At 38.4% G+C, this 12,865-nt stretch overlaps 1 pseudogene; it reads right to left on the reverse strand.

Moving 5' to 3' along the window:
* The window catches only part of LOC137295168 (mucin-2-like), a 100,001-nt pseudogene that overhangs the window by 76,499 nt on the left and 10,637 nt on the right, over window positions 1–12,865 (reverse strand).

Consider the following 12,865-nt stretch of genomic DNA (forward strand, 5'->3'; position numbering starts at 1 on the left):
TAAAGTGTTCATTTCTGATTCTTTATAGAATAATAAGCACAGATATCGTGGAATGTGATAATAATATGACAAATGCTACTGTACGAAAAAGGTGTTCTTTGGTAAGAGACATGTCAGTACACTTTTTCAAACAAAACATTATATACAGCATTGAATAGCATGTTTTGATGTATTATATTTAAACCAATAAATATAACTAAATCCCCTAAATTTACTATATGTTCAACCCTTCTTGTATATTCCATATCACCCGTGTTGGAAGTGGTTTTCAGCAACTCGTGCATGTCGTAAGTGACCAACGGGATCGGGTGGTCAGGCTCGCTTATTTGGTTGACACATGTCATCGAATCCCAATTGTGTAGATCGATGCTCACGAATGTTGATCACTGGATTGTCTGGTCCTTACTCGATTTTTTACAGACCACCACCATATAACTGGAATATTTGCTGAGGGTGGCGTTAAACAACCAAAATTACCCCCTACCATATATCACATGCATACTTATGCGCTGCATTACCTTTATTACAACTGTCCCCAGAATGGACATCGTCACACAAACATGAGCTGGTATGGTTTGTCTCGACAATGCACGCTCCATGTCCACACAGTTTTGCTGCACACGGTTCTGGAAAAAGCAAAAGTAGAATATACACCGACATGGTTTCATTTCACGTTCTGCTGCCGTACTGGCAATACAAGACACATACTTGCAGCTAGAACCAAAAAAGTATTGAAATGCGCCCTTGTCTGAAGAACGTTAGTTTTATCCGTCTCACACACTTACTTGATGGGTCAGGATCAACTTTGAAACAACGAGGTTGGTCACCCGAACTGAAAATCAAATTTCTCTTTAAACTTTCAGAAGTGTTTAACCTTTCATATTAACACAAATGACAGGGTTTCAATAAAAATAAACAAAACATTGGGGATATGTAACATATGATATATTCGGCATTACACTTTCTTAAAGTACCGATTCTGCACTGTACTGAAAGTATAATCCCAAATATAACTGATATTATATATTTGACCGCTTTCTAAATGGCATCGTGTAATCATTGAGGGTATGAACTAAAGTAATCCCGAAATCTCAATGTAGTCGGAACTGGTTAAATAAAAAATATACTTGAGAATATATTGTTTACAGCATATGCAACTGCTTATGAAAAGATTACGGATGATTGATTCTAGTGCAAATCAACCCTGCTCCGAAACTCCACATGGGCACAATATGCCAAGTTCATTTCTAGAATACCCACCGTCATATGGCTTGAATATTGCTGAAAGTGGTGTAAAACCATACTCTCTTATACTTCTGCAAAGGGGTATTATTACCGTGATTTTAAGCAGACATGGTGATCCCCTGTCTTGGAGTCTGGTGTTAAAAGGACATCAGTGGCGCATGTCGCTGTGAGTTGCTTGGTTAGAAAGATGTGAGTATCTACACCCTCGGCAGTTCCATAACTGACCTGAGGACTGCAAACATAGAGGGTAACAGTTGTTGATTGTTGATTAATAATGATGTTCAAATAATTTCCTGATTTTAACCATAAAAAGTGGACGTTCGTGGATGCCATCTTCATTATTATTTCCAAACAGATTGCTCACTAATGTGTGTTACCTCTTAAGGCCGTTCAAAGATGGTCTCATGCAATAAAGTGACTTACTTTTATTTTCCGATCTTAGATTCGGCAAAGAACCTCAAGTTTCTGAGTCAGTTTCCTTTTAATGCGAAGTATATATGAGTTGAACAGAACAATGAATTAGTTTCTGGCTATTAATAGTCATTTTCATCCATCAAAGTGGATGTAATTTAGACGTCCTGTACAATTGCCGACTAAGAGACAGTAGGTTGAAATGAGAATATTTAATACAATTTGGATACATACCACTTGTTCCCTGAATCTGGTTTAGAGTATACCAATAGGTGACATTGGTCGCCCGCCGCACACGGAACTGTGCTTCCGTCGGTGGGAGTAGGGGGTTCGAAGTGGTCCTGGAAATACCACGATGTAATGTTATTCATTTAAAACACAATAAAATCATTTTACAATTAGCTATTATTTCTGTTATCTAATCTGCTAATTTTGGTTTGTCGGTTTGGTGTATCACAGTTCATTATCACACTATTCACGAAGACGTGGGACGATGACCCCAAATCAGCCAGGGAGCCGATCTGCAAAGCGTTTGTAGCTCGTCATCGTCATACGTACGCCCATGACAAACTATACAGTAGGGTTGTATCATTGCAAACATGTTGTACAGCAATAAATTACCATTCAGGCACCCGTTTTGCGATACGTATTGTGATATATTGGAACCTGTAGTGTTTGGCAGTGAGAGACACTTATGCATGTCAGTCCTCTTTTGTATATTATAAGTCCGTAAACATATACGAGTAACTTATAGTTCTGATAACAGCAGTCTCTAAATAAAGAAAGCATAAAGCATAGTCATGGATTCTGTTTTCCTTTTAATACAATTTATAGCATTACAATATGTAGTTTTGACATTGAATAATGAAGGAAAACATATGTTGCCAAAGTAATGAAAGTACATGTATGTGTAAATTTTGATTTACACCATAAATACAATAACAAAAACTGTACATACGTTCTTTATCTGATATACCGGTTCTCAGAAAAAAATATTGCAATACGTATCGTTTGAAAAGAACATTGCGATTTACCGGTATACCGGTAATACTTGCAGTCCTGCTATACAGTGACGTTAGCTCGTAGGATTGCGAACGCTTTGTGAATCGTAACCCAGTTCACACATTCTGTTGCAGGGTACAAGGATGTCACCATAGGTTTCACTTACTGTACTCGGGTTTGTCCCTGATCCTGAACCACCAGTTCCTGAAACAAAAGGGACACATGCTGTGTGACGTATGTGAACCCCAGTACACCGCCTACCTGTTTTACCCTAATGTCATAACATGTTATTCGTGGTTATTAGTGAGGTAGCAGAACAGATCTAACAGTTAATATTTAGGTTACATTACCATGTTGTTATTCTAAACGTTCAGTTCAGAAACATGAATTGCATACAGAGGTAACTGAAGTAGGTATCCCTGAATTCACAGATGATCATTGATAATGATTTGAACACAACTTGAACATGTGGTTATTGAAGTACGGTGAATGTTATAAAACAGGAATCCATGTTCAACATACTGATGACCTGGTTGGCATTTTATGGCAAGCAAGCAACAAAGCACTTTATCTATACGTCTTGACATAAGGAGTCCCATATGTACGCTAGATGTTAACACCTACTCTATCTGACTGAAGCAAGTAATATTTAAACTGCATTACATGGAGCATATGCAGTTATCATGAAAGTAACCTAAGGAGGACGCATAAAATTACAAATACCCTGGATGACACTGCCAAGTTTAAGTCAGTGATTGTAAAATAATTACCACGAAATGAAATTGTATGGGAAAAGCTGCTCGATTGATCTGAAGTTAACCGTTGCTGTGTCACTGACTTTGATTGCCTCGTAAAGACTGTTTATCTTTTGGCTTCATGGCGGGGTTTAAGGGATTAATTCTCCAGCTCAGAGAACCGCGTGCGGTCTGTTATCTTCGAGGCGGGGTGTAAGAATCTATTCCTCAGACGAGGTACTCAGTATTTGATTAAGATCGGGTAAAGCTGACTGATCAGAACATTCTGATCTTGGGGCGAGATAATTCCATTCATTCTTTAAGCTGACGACAGGTGCGGTCCAAGAGAATTAGTTTATACATAGACAACAATACACTCGCACCTGGTGACGTCACGGCAACATGGTAACAGGTAACCTGGTTGCTGAAAGATAAAAAATGTCATCCAATTAAACTCACATACGTATCTCTCTGTGTATCTAAGGCGTTTACGTTTACACACAAACATGCACACACAGACACACACACACGCGGACGCACGCACGCATGCGCGCGTTTGTGTGTACACATAAACGACACACAGAGATAGACGCCTTAGACGCATACACTGATAAGGATAGTTAGGAGATAAACATTAGAAGATCAGAAGTACATAACAAAATTATAGTAGCCCTAAATCTGACTTAAAACCGAACGCGTATCTTGAAGTTTTAAATACAAAATTTAGAGCTATTATAATTTCGGTATATATCTATGATTTTCCAAAGTACGTTTATCTCCATTCTATCGCAACCGCGTTATTCAGATTTTAAACAATTACATGCGGTGGTATTACAAAATGAGAGGTATATAACGTGATTAAATACCTCTGAATGACTTCGATTAACCAATCACAATCCAGTGTTTACTAAAGTCATTGTAGATTATATATTAAATATATATAATATTATTTTTTGCAATTGTGCGCACTTGTTTTGACGTCTCATCCGAAGTTCATCTGCGTATTGGCAAAGACAAGTCTATATATGTAATTGTGTAACTCTGGAATTCCCAAGAAACACTCTGCTGATGATATAAGGTGCACAGTCATGATCAGTGAAGATATCTACTAGTATACATGTATGACTCATTAGTAAGATGAATCATAATTTTGTGATAAATTAACTCATTCCACTCCCCAACAAAAAGACAATAAGCAATGAAATAAAGTCTACCTTGAAAAAGCATAATGTTAACATACATTTCTAGCCAAATATGACTGCGTCGAATGTGGAACCTTGGTTATGTGGAACCTTGGATGACTCGAAATATTAATATATTTAATTCGACTCAGGGGCGTTCAACTGTATATCAGTGAGTGAGTGAATTGAGTGTTACGCTGCTTTTAGCAATATTATATTCCAGCAATATCACGACAGGGGGCACCAGGAATTGGCTTCACACATTGTACCCATGTCAGGATTCGATCTCGCACCTTCCACGTGACGAGTGACATCTTAACCACTAAGCTTTCCTAACACCCCGACTGCAGATGAAATACTACCTGTGAGGCTGTCCTGAAGTTGTCTTGATGCAGACCTTTTCCTGACCGGTCGCTGTGGGCGTTATCTGGACGCTGCCATGGTTCAGATCAGGCGCCATACTGCTTGCTGTTGGTTGTGTTACCTTCACTTGTAAGTCTTTACTGGTAGGACCTGGCGTCAACGTTTGATGAGCACTAGGGACAACAATAATTATTTCACAATCATGATATCAAACTCTATACAATCATTTGTGTGAATTTGGAGAAAATAAGCGAAAAAAGGGCCCTATCAAATCAATATTCCTGCATTCACACAAAGTAAATGTAAAATGCGATATATAGCCTAATGTATTACAATTGGTGGCTATAAAATACGTCATACACCATGCACGCATAGCTGGAATTGAACCCAAGCCTTCAACGTGACAGGAGACTGCTTCGCGTGATTTTCCACATAGTTTACACTACAGACCATATAGAGGTTTCGAACATATGTACATTAAGTTCACATTGAAAATAATTAACATTTTGCTTTTCATATACAGTCCTCCTACCTTGGTCCCCTTGTAAACACCGGAATGGGACATGTCTCCCCTACGTGACACTGTATTGTGGCACCATTTTGTAAGGTTGGTTCTGACAGCTGGGTCTGTTGACAAGCCATTATAAGCTCTTAGAAGCTAGTTATCAGACAAGAACATCATATGTATGAAGATAAAATATATAGTTATATTATTATGATGCAGCCAGTTTTTTAATGCATGTTGACATGGCCTGTCACTGAAGGTTACGTTTCATACTTCATCTGTGCCCTACCGGTAACTGTACATGTCCATGTGCACAGAAGCGAATCTCCTGGATTCGTTCTTATGGAGTGTTTTATTTTATTTTTTATTTATTTATTTTTTTCTACATAACAGTTTAAATGTCATTTCAGCCTCTTTGGAAAGGATAGATGAGAATATGTACCACATAATATTTCACTCAAGGTGCTTCATATTTTGGGGAAGATACTTACCTCTGGGGTGGCAGAAATAGCTGAAAACAAAACAAAGAGAGTGTAAGTAACTGAATGGGTGGGTGAGTATGGTTTTACGTCGCAGTATTTCAGGAATATCACGACAGGACAAATAGATAATGGGCTTTACACACTGTTCCCATGTAGGAAATCGAAAACGGGCCGGGTATAAAACGCAACAAGCGAATTGCCTCTAGACTGTCATAACAAACAAATACATTATCACTGGCGTCATTTTTACATGTACATCCTTGCTGCGATCAGCTGGAAAACTGTTTGAAACTTTGAATAAAGCAACATTCATTCATTCATTCATTCATTCACAAATACGTTTTTTTTTTCATCAATGCTGTTTTAAAACAATGCCTTTAGTGTATGCTTAGTTATATCTTACCTGTTCCACAGTCGTTTCCTGTGTAGCCTACAGGACACAGACACTGGTGCGAGGTCCCGCTGCTGACACAAGCGCCACCATTTTGACAGGGGTTTGGATGACATGGATTAGCTGTGGGCAATGCAACAAGTGCGTGTTCTTAACACCTGAGGCGAGTACCAGAATACCATATTTTCTGCTTCAGAAATAACTGCACAGGGACGAAAAGCTACGAGTATCAGGAACTGAATTAACGATATGAGAATTTAAAAAAATACTGACACGTATGTAAAGCAACTTACGATCTTGACATGTATCGCCCGTGAAAGATTCTGTGCACGTGCATCGGTACCCAGGGGACTTCTGTGGTTGATTTGCACAACCACCTCCGTTCAAACATGGATTAGGATAGCACTCGTCTGTATTCATAAAACGTCTCATTCAGAAGAGTCTTCAAAGGAGCGACTAATAGTCACCTATATTTATTCAAAGGGATGACTGTGTAATTTCCTTAGTGTTTATACTGTTACATGTTATCAGGTTTATTGTTTATATGATCTGTAGTCACGAAGTTGCTGAAATACCGACCACATGACTTTAAATAGTAACTCACTCATTCCAAAGTGAACCAGCAGCCCAACGGTGCGGCATTATTTCAGCCAAATAGCTACTTGCCATAAAAACAACTTCAGATGACGGATGACAAACCTGAGTGTGTCACTCCCGAACGGAAACTAAATGCTGCGATATCAGAATTTTACAACCAAATTCTGGACAGAACACATATTAATGCGTGCTATTATTATGTAGTACTTTATGAGAATTTTTCCCCTTCCCCATTCCTCATTCCCCATTATATGTGATATCAGTGTGAAAGCCGCTGTGGTCACTCAAAGAAACAACCCATAAAACCCAAACCTTTTGTTATGACGTTCACCTCGTAGCATCGCTCCTCTACATCGCCCGGTGTGCTGTGAATATATAACGAAAAGAGACATCGCAAGTATCCTTGTTTTCACTGTTAGTGTTTGTTTGTTTGTTTGTTTGTTTGCAGTGTTGTTTACCTCAACAATGTTCCCGCTATAAGGGGGATGCCCGAAGATAATCGAGTAAGAAACGCAAAATCTTGTCATCAACATTTGAACATCGATCTATGCAGCTACGCAACCAAGTCTGAGCCCCCGGCCCCGTTAGTTGCCCCTTGCAAGAAACATTAAATGCTAAGACCAATTCTTACCAATTAAGACCAAGTTCTTTTTCGTGCTAAGGTGCAATGCGCAACCATTATGTGCCTAACATCAAAACTGTCCATGTGTCAACGGACACCGTGTTCCAAAAAGATCTATATCTTCACAAGAGCTAAGCTTTTGAAAGCTTTTATTTCTATTAAATGTCAGTGCTTTTAAAAAAGGCTCATTCACAGTATAAACTATTGTCCTACCTGACTTGCAGACAGACGTTACTATCTCCCCCTGGCGGCGGTGTGAATAAAACATCTGTTTGACACGTTCCGTCCGTGGAAATAGCAGGAAATGGCATGGCTGATGTGCTTCCAGATGTCAGGGGACTGAGTATACAAAAGGCGTTAAATAAATGGTGTTCCTGAGACAATTTTTGAACAGCATGAAATACACGGCCTTCATCGTAATCTGTCCTGAAACTTCAACCGTGAGATTCAAGAGCATCTGAAGCAATCATAAGTTTGACTGATATGATCGCACAATATGAATGTCTTACCATTTTGCAGTATGGAAGATTGCATGACAAGGCACTTTGACCTGACAGTTGACGGTGCTGCCATCGGGTAAAGATGGATCCAAAAATCCGGGATTCTAGGTATATAAAATAGGCGGTGTATTGGTATATCAAGTCAACGAGATTTCATGCTTCTGTTCATCATACATGTGTACATGTTTGTCGTTACAGCCTGAACAAAAATTCATATCAATTCCATTAGTTTTAGCCATTTTATACTTACTGTTGCTGGCGTCTTTCCTGTAAAAAGAATAAATGGGAATATTTTTTATCACAGTTATGTCCGCGAATTAAAAACACGTTTCAAGAAACCCTTGAAGTGTGGCACGGTGGCAAAACACGCCAACGTTATATGAAAGGCAAACGAAAGAGATTTACAAGAACAGGCATGATTACGATAAATGAACAATACTGTTCAACTTTAACATGATGTAAATGCTTATAACAAATGTGAAGTGTCTCCGATAACTACAAACAAAATTTTGATTACATGCTCTCATTATTCCATGCATATACATTAATCCATAAACCCCTCATACCCAACATGAATAGAAGGAAATCAGTTATTAGGATCTTCATGTTAACAGAAATGTTTAGAAAGAAAGTACTCATGGGTTGCTGATGACCAAACCCATCAAGAGTATAACATTCTAATGCCATTATGTTAAACAAACATTCCATAATTGAATTGTCACAGTTGAAGACCAATTAGATTACGTCCACATCCTGTAGAATTACCCATAAACTCCATGAGTTCACAGAGCCTCTACAGAATTATCTCAAAAACATCATGGCGAATTGATCAACTGACCATTATGACAATAGTAGGTATTTCCTTAACAATACCTGGTATTGGTTTCTTCACGTTCATCACGTAACAGATTCTGTCAGCATCCGAGCTGAATGTGAAACATATGTTCCGTTATTAAAGATGTATTATACGTCACCTAAATATTGATCCGTGAAAACTGTCTTGTAGTTTGAAGGCAAAGTATACATTAACACTCTTCAACATTACAGTAGTTCGTAAAAACTCCTAGAGAGTATCCCTTGATTGTGTTAATTAGGAATTTTGAGCAAAAGTATTTTTAACATAGCCAGTTTATATTTTTGATCGAGTCCCGTTCGTTGCCTAGGGAAAGGTGGTCTGCAGATGATGCAGTAAAGACATTTGCTGGTGAAGAGCAGGTTTACATCCCATTCTGCATACAACTCAAATTTGGCTACATCCCAGTTTGTCTACAAAACATATTGTAGGCAGAATGGGGAATAATGTTTTACCTATAAAATATGATTGCAGCTGTCTAGCAGTTTTAGTATCATTAATCATCACCTCCACCACAAGCACGATCTATAAAGGGAGTTCCATTCTGAAATATTTAACGATTTCAGAGTACAGAAAAAGCGGAGACACTTTTTAAAAATATTCCCCAGCATTTCAAACGGGGTCAATTAAAGGTGAGATGCATATTTATTGTTTGGTCAGCTATGTATATGAACGTATTCCATCTACCCAGTCCCTGCATCGACGCAGACAGTTTGTTCTCCAGGTTTAGTGGGTGTCACCGTGAGAGTAGACGTCAGTGTCTTCTCCAGCCCTGTATTCTTGTCAGGCGTGGGTTTATCTACACTGGCTGTTAAATCCGGTGATAACGGACCCACGGAAACTGGTGGAATGGTCCTGAAAGAAGGATCCAGTCATAAATCGTAATCATTTTGCGGCACAACGTAACTGAATATCCAGATACGTGTTCAGCATTACCCAAGTATTATGTTTTTCCTTTACTCTTGGCCTTTATGGTTTATCAGCAAAGTATATTTGTTCGTGTGTTTAGACAACGTCCATTACCAGTTCGGACTGTAACGTGTAGTGAAATTTAATGCAACGACTGAAGGATATTGATTGGTTAGTCATTTCACGATATGACTGATTTCACATTATGACTGTAACATATACATTGACGTTTGGGTTAAGATCTCGCAAATTGCTGACGTGTTAGTTCTATGACAACGGACTGTAAACATTCGTGTCTGGAGCAGTCAATCAAGCGACCGAATTCGTGAACACTAACCTTTGTAACATAGATTCGAGGACATGCATCAAACATCTCCCGTAATGGGTCCCGACCCGCAAAGCATGTGTAACATTACGACCTGTCATATCTCCGTATATAATAGGCATACGAACGTGTTAGCGTTACGAAGTCTTTGTGGATCGGGACCATGGACTACCTAGCTCGAAAGTCACCTCTTATAGTTGGTTGGAATTGGTCATTGACTCATGCATGTCGCAAGAGAAAACTAACGGGATCGGGTGGTCTGGCTTGCTGACTTGATGACACGTCATCTTGTCCCTATTGCTTAGATCGATGTCTATGCTGTTGATCAGTGGTCTGGCCGAGACTTGATAATTTACAGACCGCCGCCATGTAGCTGAAATACTGCTGAATGCGACGTAAAACTACACTCACTCACTCGCGTCGCGTTCATTTTGGAAATTGTAAAGTTTAATGGCGAAAGAATTGCGAATAATGGATACATTAGGTAGTTCTGAAAGGGCACACTTGTATGACATTTAAACCTTAGTATTAGGTAGGTTATACATAGCCATTACCAAATTGCGATATTGAGTGATTAGTAATCATGACTGCATGCTACACACCCTGAGGAAGGTTCGCGGATGAACAGTGGAACACTACACGACTGGCCGACCGTACACTGGATGCCGCCTCCATTCACCAGGGTGGGAGTTGTGAAAGGCGACTGAAATATGAAACAAGTCATTCAAATATACTAGCGAAAAGTATAGACTATCTCTCTCTCTCAGTTATATGACTACCTGAATATATACATTCAGGTAGTCATATAACTGTGAGAGATAGAGAGAGATATATAGATATATATATAGTCAGGTAGTCATATAACTGAGAGAGATAGATAGAGATAGATATATAGATATATATATTCAGGTAGTCATATAACTGAGAGAGAGAGATAGAGATAGAGATAGATATATAGATATATATATTCAGGTAGTCATATAACTGAGAGAGAGAGATAGATATATAGATATATATATTCAGGTAGTCATATAACTGAGAGAGAGAGATAGATATATAGATATATATATTCAGGTAGTCATATAACTGAGAGAGAGAGATAGTCTATACTTTTAGCTAGTATATTTGAATGACTTGTATACCTGAATATATATATATATACCTGTATAACAATGACAAAAGTACAAACATATTATTTATCGAATCCGTCAATAATGAAAGGAGGGATATACAGTTTCAGACGAAGAACAACTGGATTGTACTGATTGTACACAATGTATAACTGGAAAAATAAAATACATTGAAGGGTAATAGGTGACGTAATTCAAACTGTATAATACAGTGACTATTAATTAATAAATATTGTGCAGTGATAGCAGTTATATTGTCATGCTAGTAAATATTTTCTCACCTCTTTATGACCAGTGTCTTTATTTACGGGTGTTCCCCCAGTTGGTTTTTTATCTGCAAAAAGAACTATTATAATATATACAGGATCTATCTTTATTTATATCTGAAAACTTTCAGTTTTATGATTTTAAACATACGGCAACCCAATGTCTCAATGACGTTCAGCAAACTTCCCCGAAGGACATTCATTTTGCTTTTATCAAGTATATGTCTTGTTTTATTGGTTTTCGATACAAAATGCATCCTTCACTTCACTCGCGCTAAGTAACGGATTTTTTTCATACGATTACATAAAGAGTAAGACAATACTTAGTGGTTTCAAACAGAGTCGCACGAGGAAAAAGAAGATGAAACCCATTTCACATTCAAAGAAAATCTCTGCTCAAGGCAGGGTTGGTTGTACAGCTGTGGCTATATCCTGGGCATATATTTGTTTTACCTTTATTACAACTGATGCCGTTTGTAAACAGAACAATAAGTCATCTCCTGTGAATGATTGTAATTCAGGTTTGTATAATTGCTTTCAGATCAGTCACCTTTGTTATTCCTGTTGGTGTCACTGCCAATGTTTGGATTATTTAGAAACTATATAATATGGTCTCTGGATTAATGTGATAACATGTAGGTATATTTCGAGATAACTGGTATGACATGGTTGCTTGTAATCACCTGTCTGACAGAGAGGGTCGCCATATCTCAGTGGACATCTACATACTGCTTTCCCCTGTTCCACCACGCACAGCCCGTTGTTCACGCAGCTATGACTCGAGCAAAGTGGATCAGCTGGGCAAATATGAAACAACAGTGAAACAACAGTGCTGGTACAGACAAACTCCGTTGTGTTCAAATGACGGTTATCTCGAAGCAATTTCTTTGTACGCTTTTTGATTCGTCATTTTTTATTTGATCGAACTGCATAAAATTCGGATAACAAGACGTACTTACAAAATTCGAAACTTGAGTGTTTTATTGAATATTGATGGAAATTTCATTTCTGAAATGATGTAGTGAGTAAAAACTGTTTTATGTAAGAATTTATTCACGGCGGGATAGACCAGACATATTGTTCCCATGTGGGAATCGAAAACAAATCTTCGGCGTGAAGAGCGAACGCTTTAACTACCAACCCCACTGCCAAAATCATGGTGAAGAATATCAAAAGCATATATACCCACGTAGCAATATTTACGTTGGCGAGTATGTTATACTCACGTGTTTCGCAGTGCTGGCCAGAATGCCCCTTGTTGCATTCACACGTGAAGCTCTTTACCTGGTCGATACAGACACCAGCTCCGGAGCAAGAGTCGGGTTTACAGTCATTTATATCTGGATGAG

The sequence above is a fragment of the Haliotis asinina genome, chromosome 8 (genome assembly GCF_037392515.1).
Source record: "Haliotis asinina isolate JCU_RB_2024 chromosome 8, JCU_Hal_asi_v2, whole genome shotgun sequence".
In the NCBI taxonomy this organism is placed as follows: Eukaryota; Metazoa; Mollusca; class Gastropoda; order Lepetellida; family Haliotidae; genus Haliotis; species Haliotis asinina.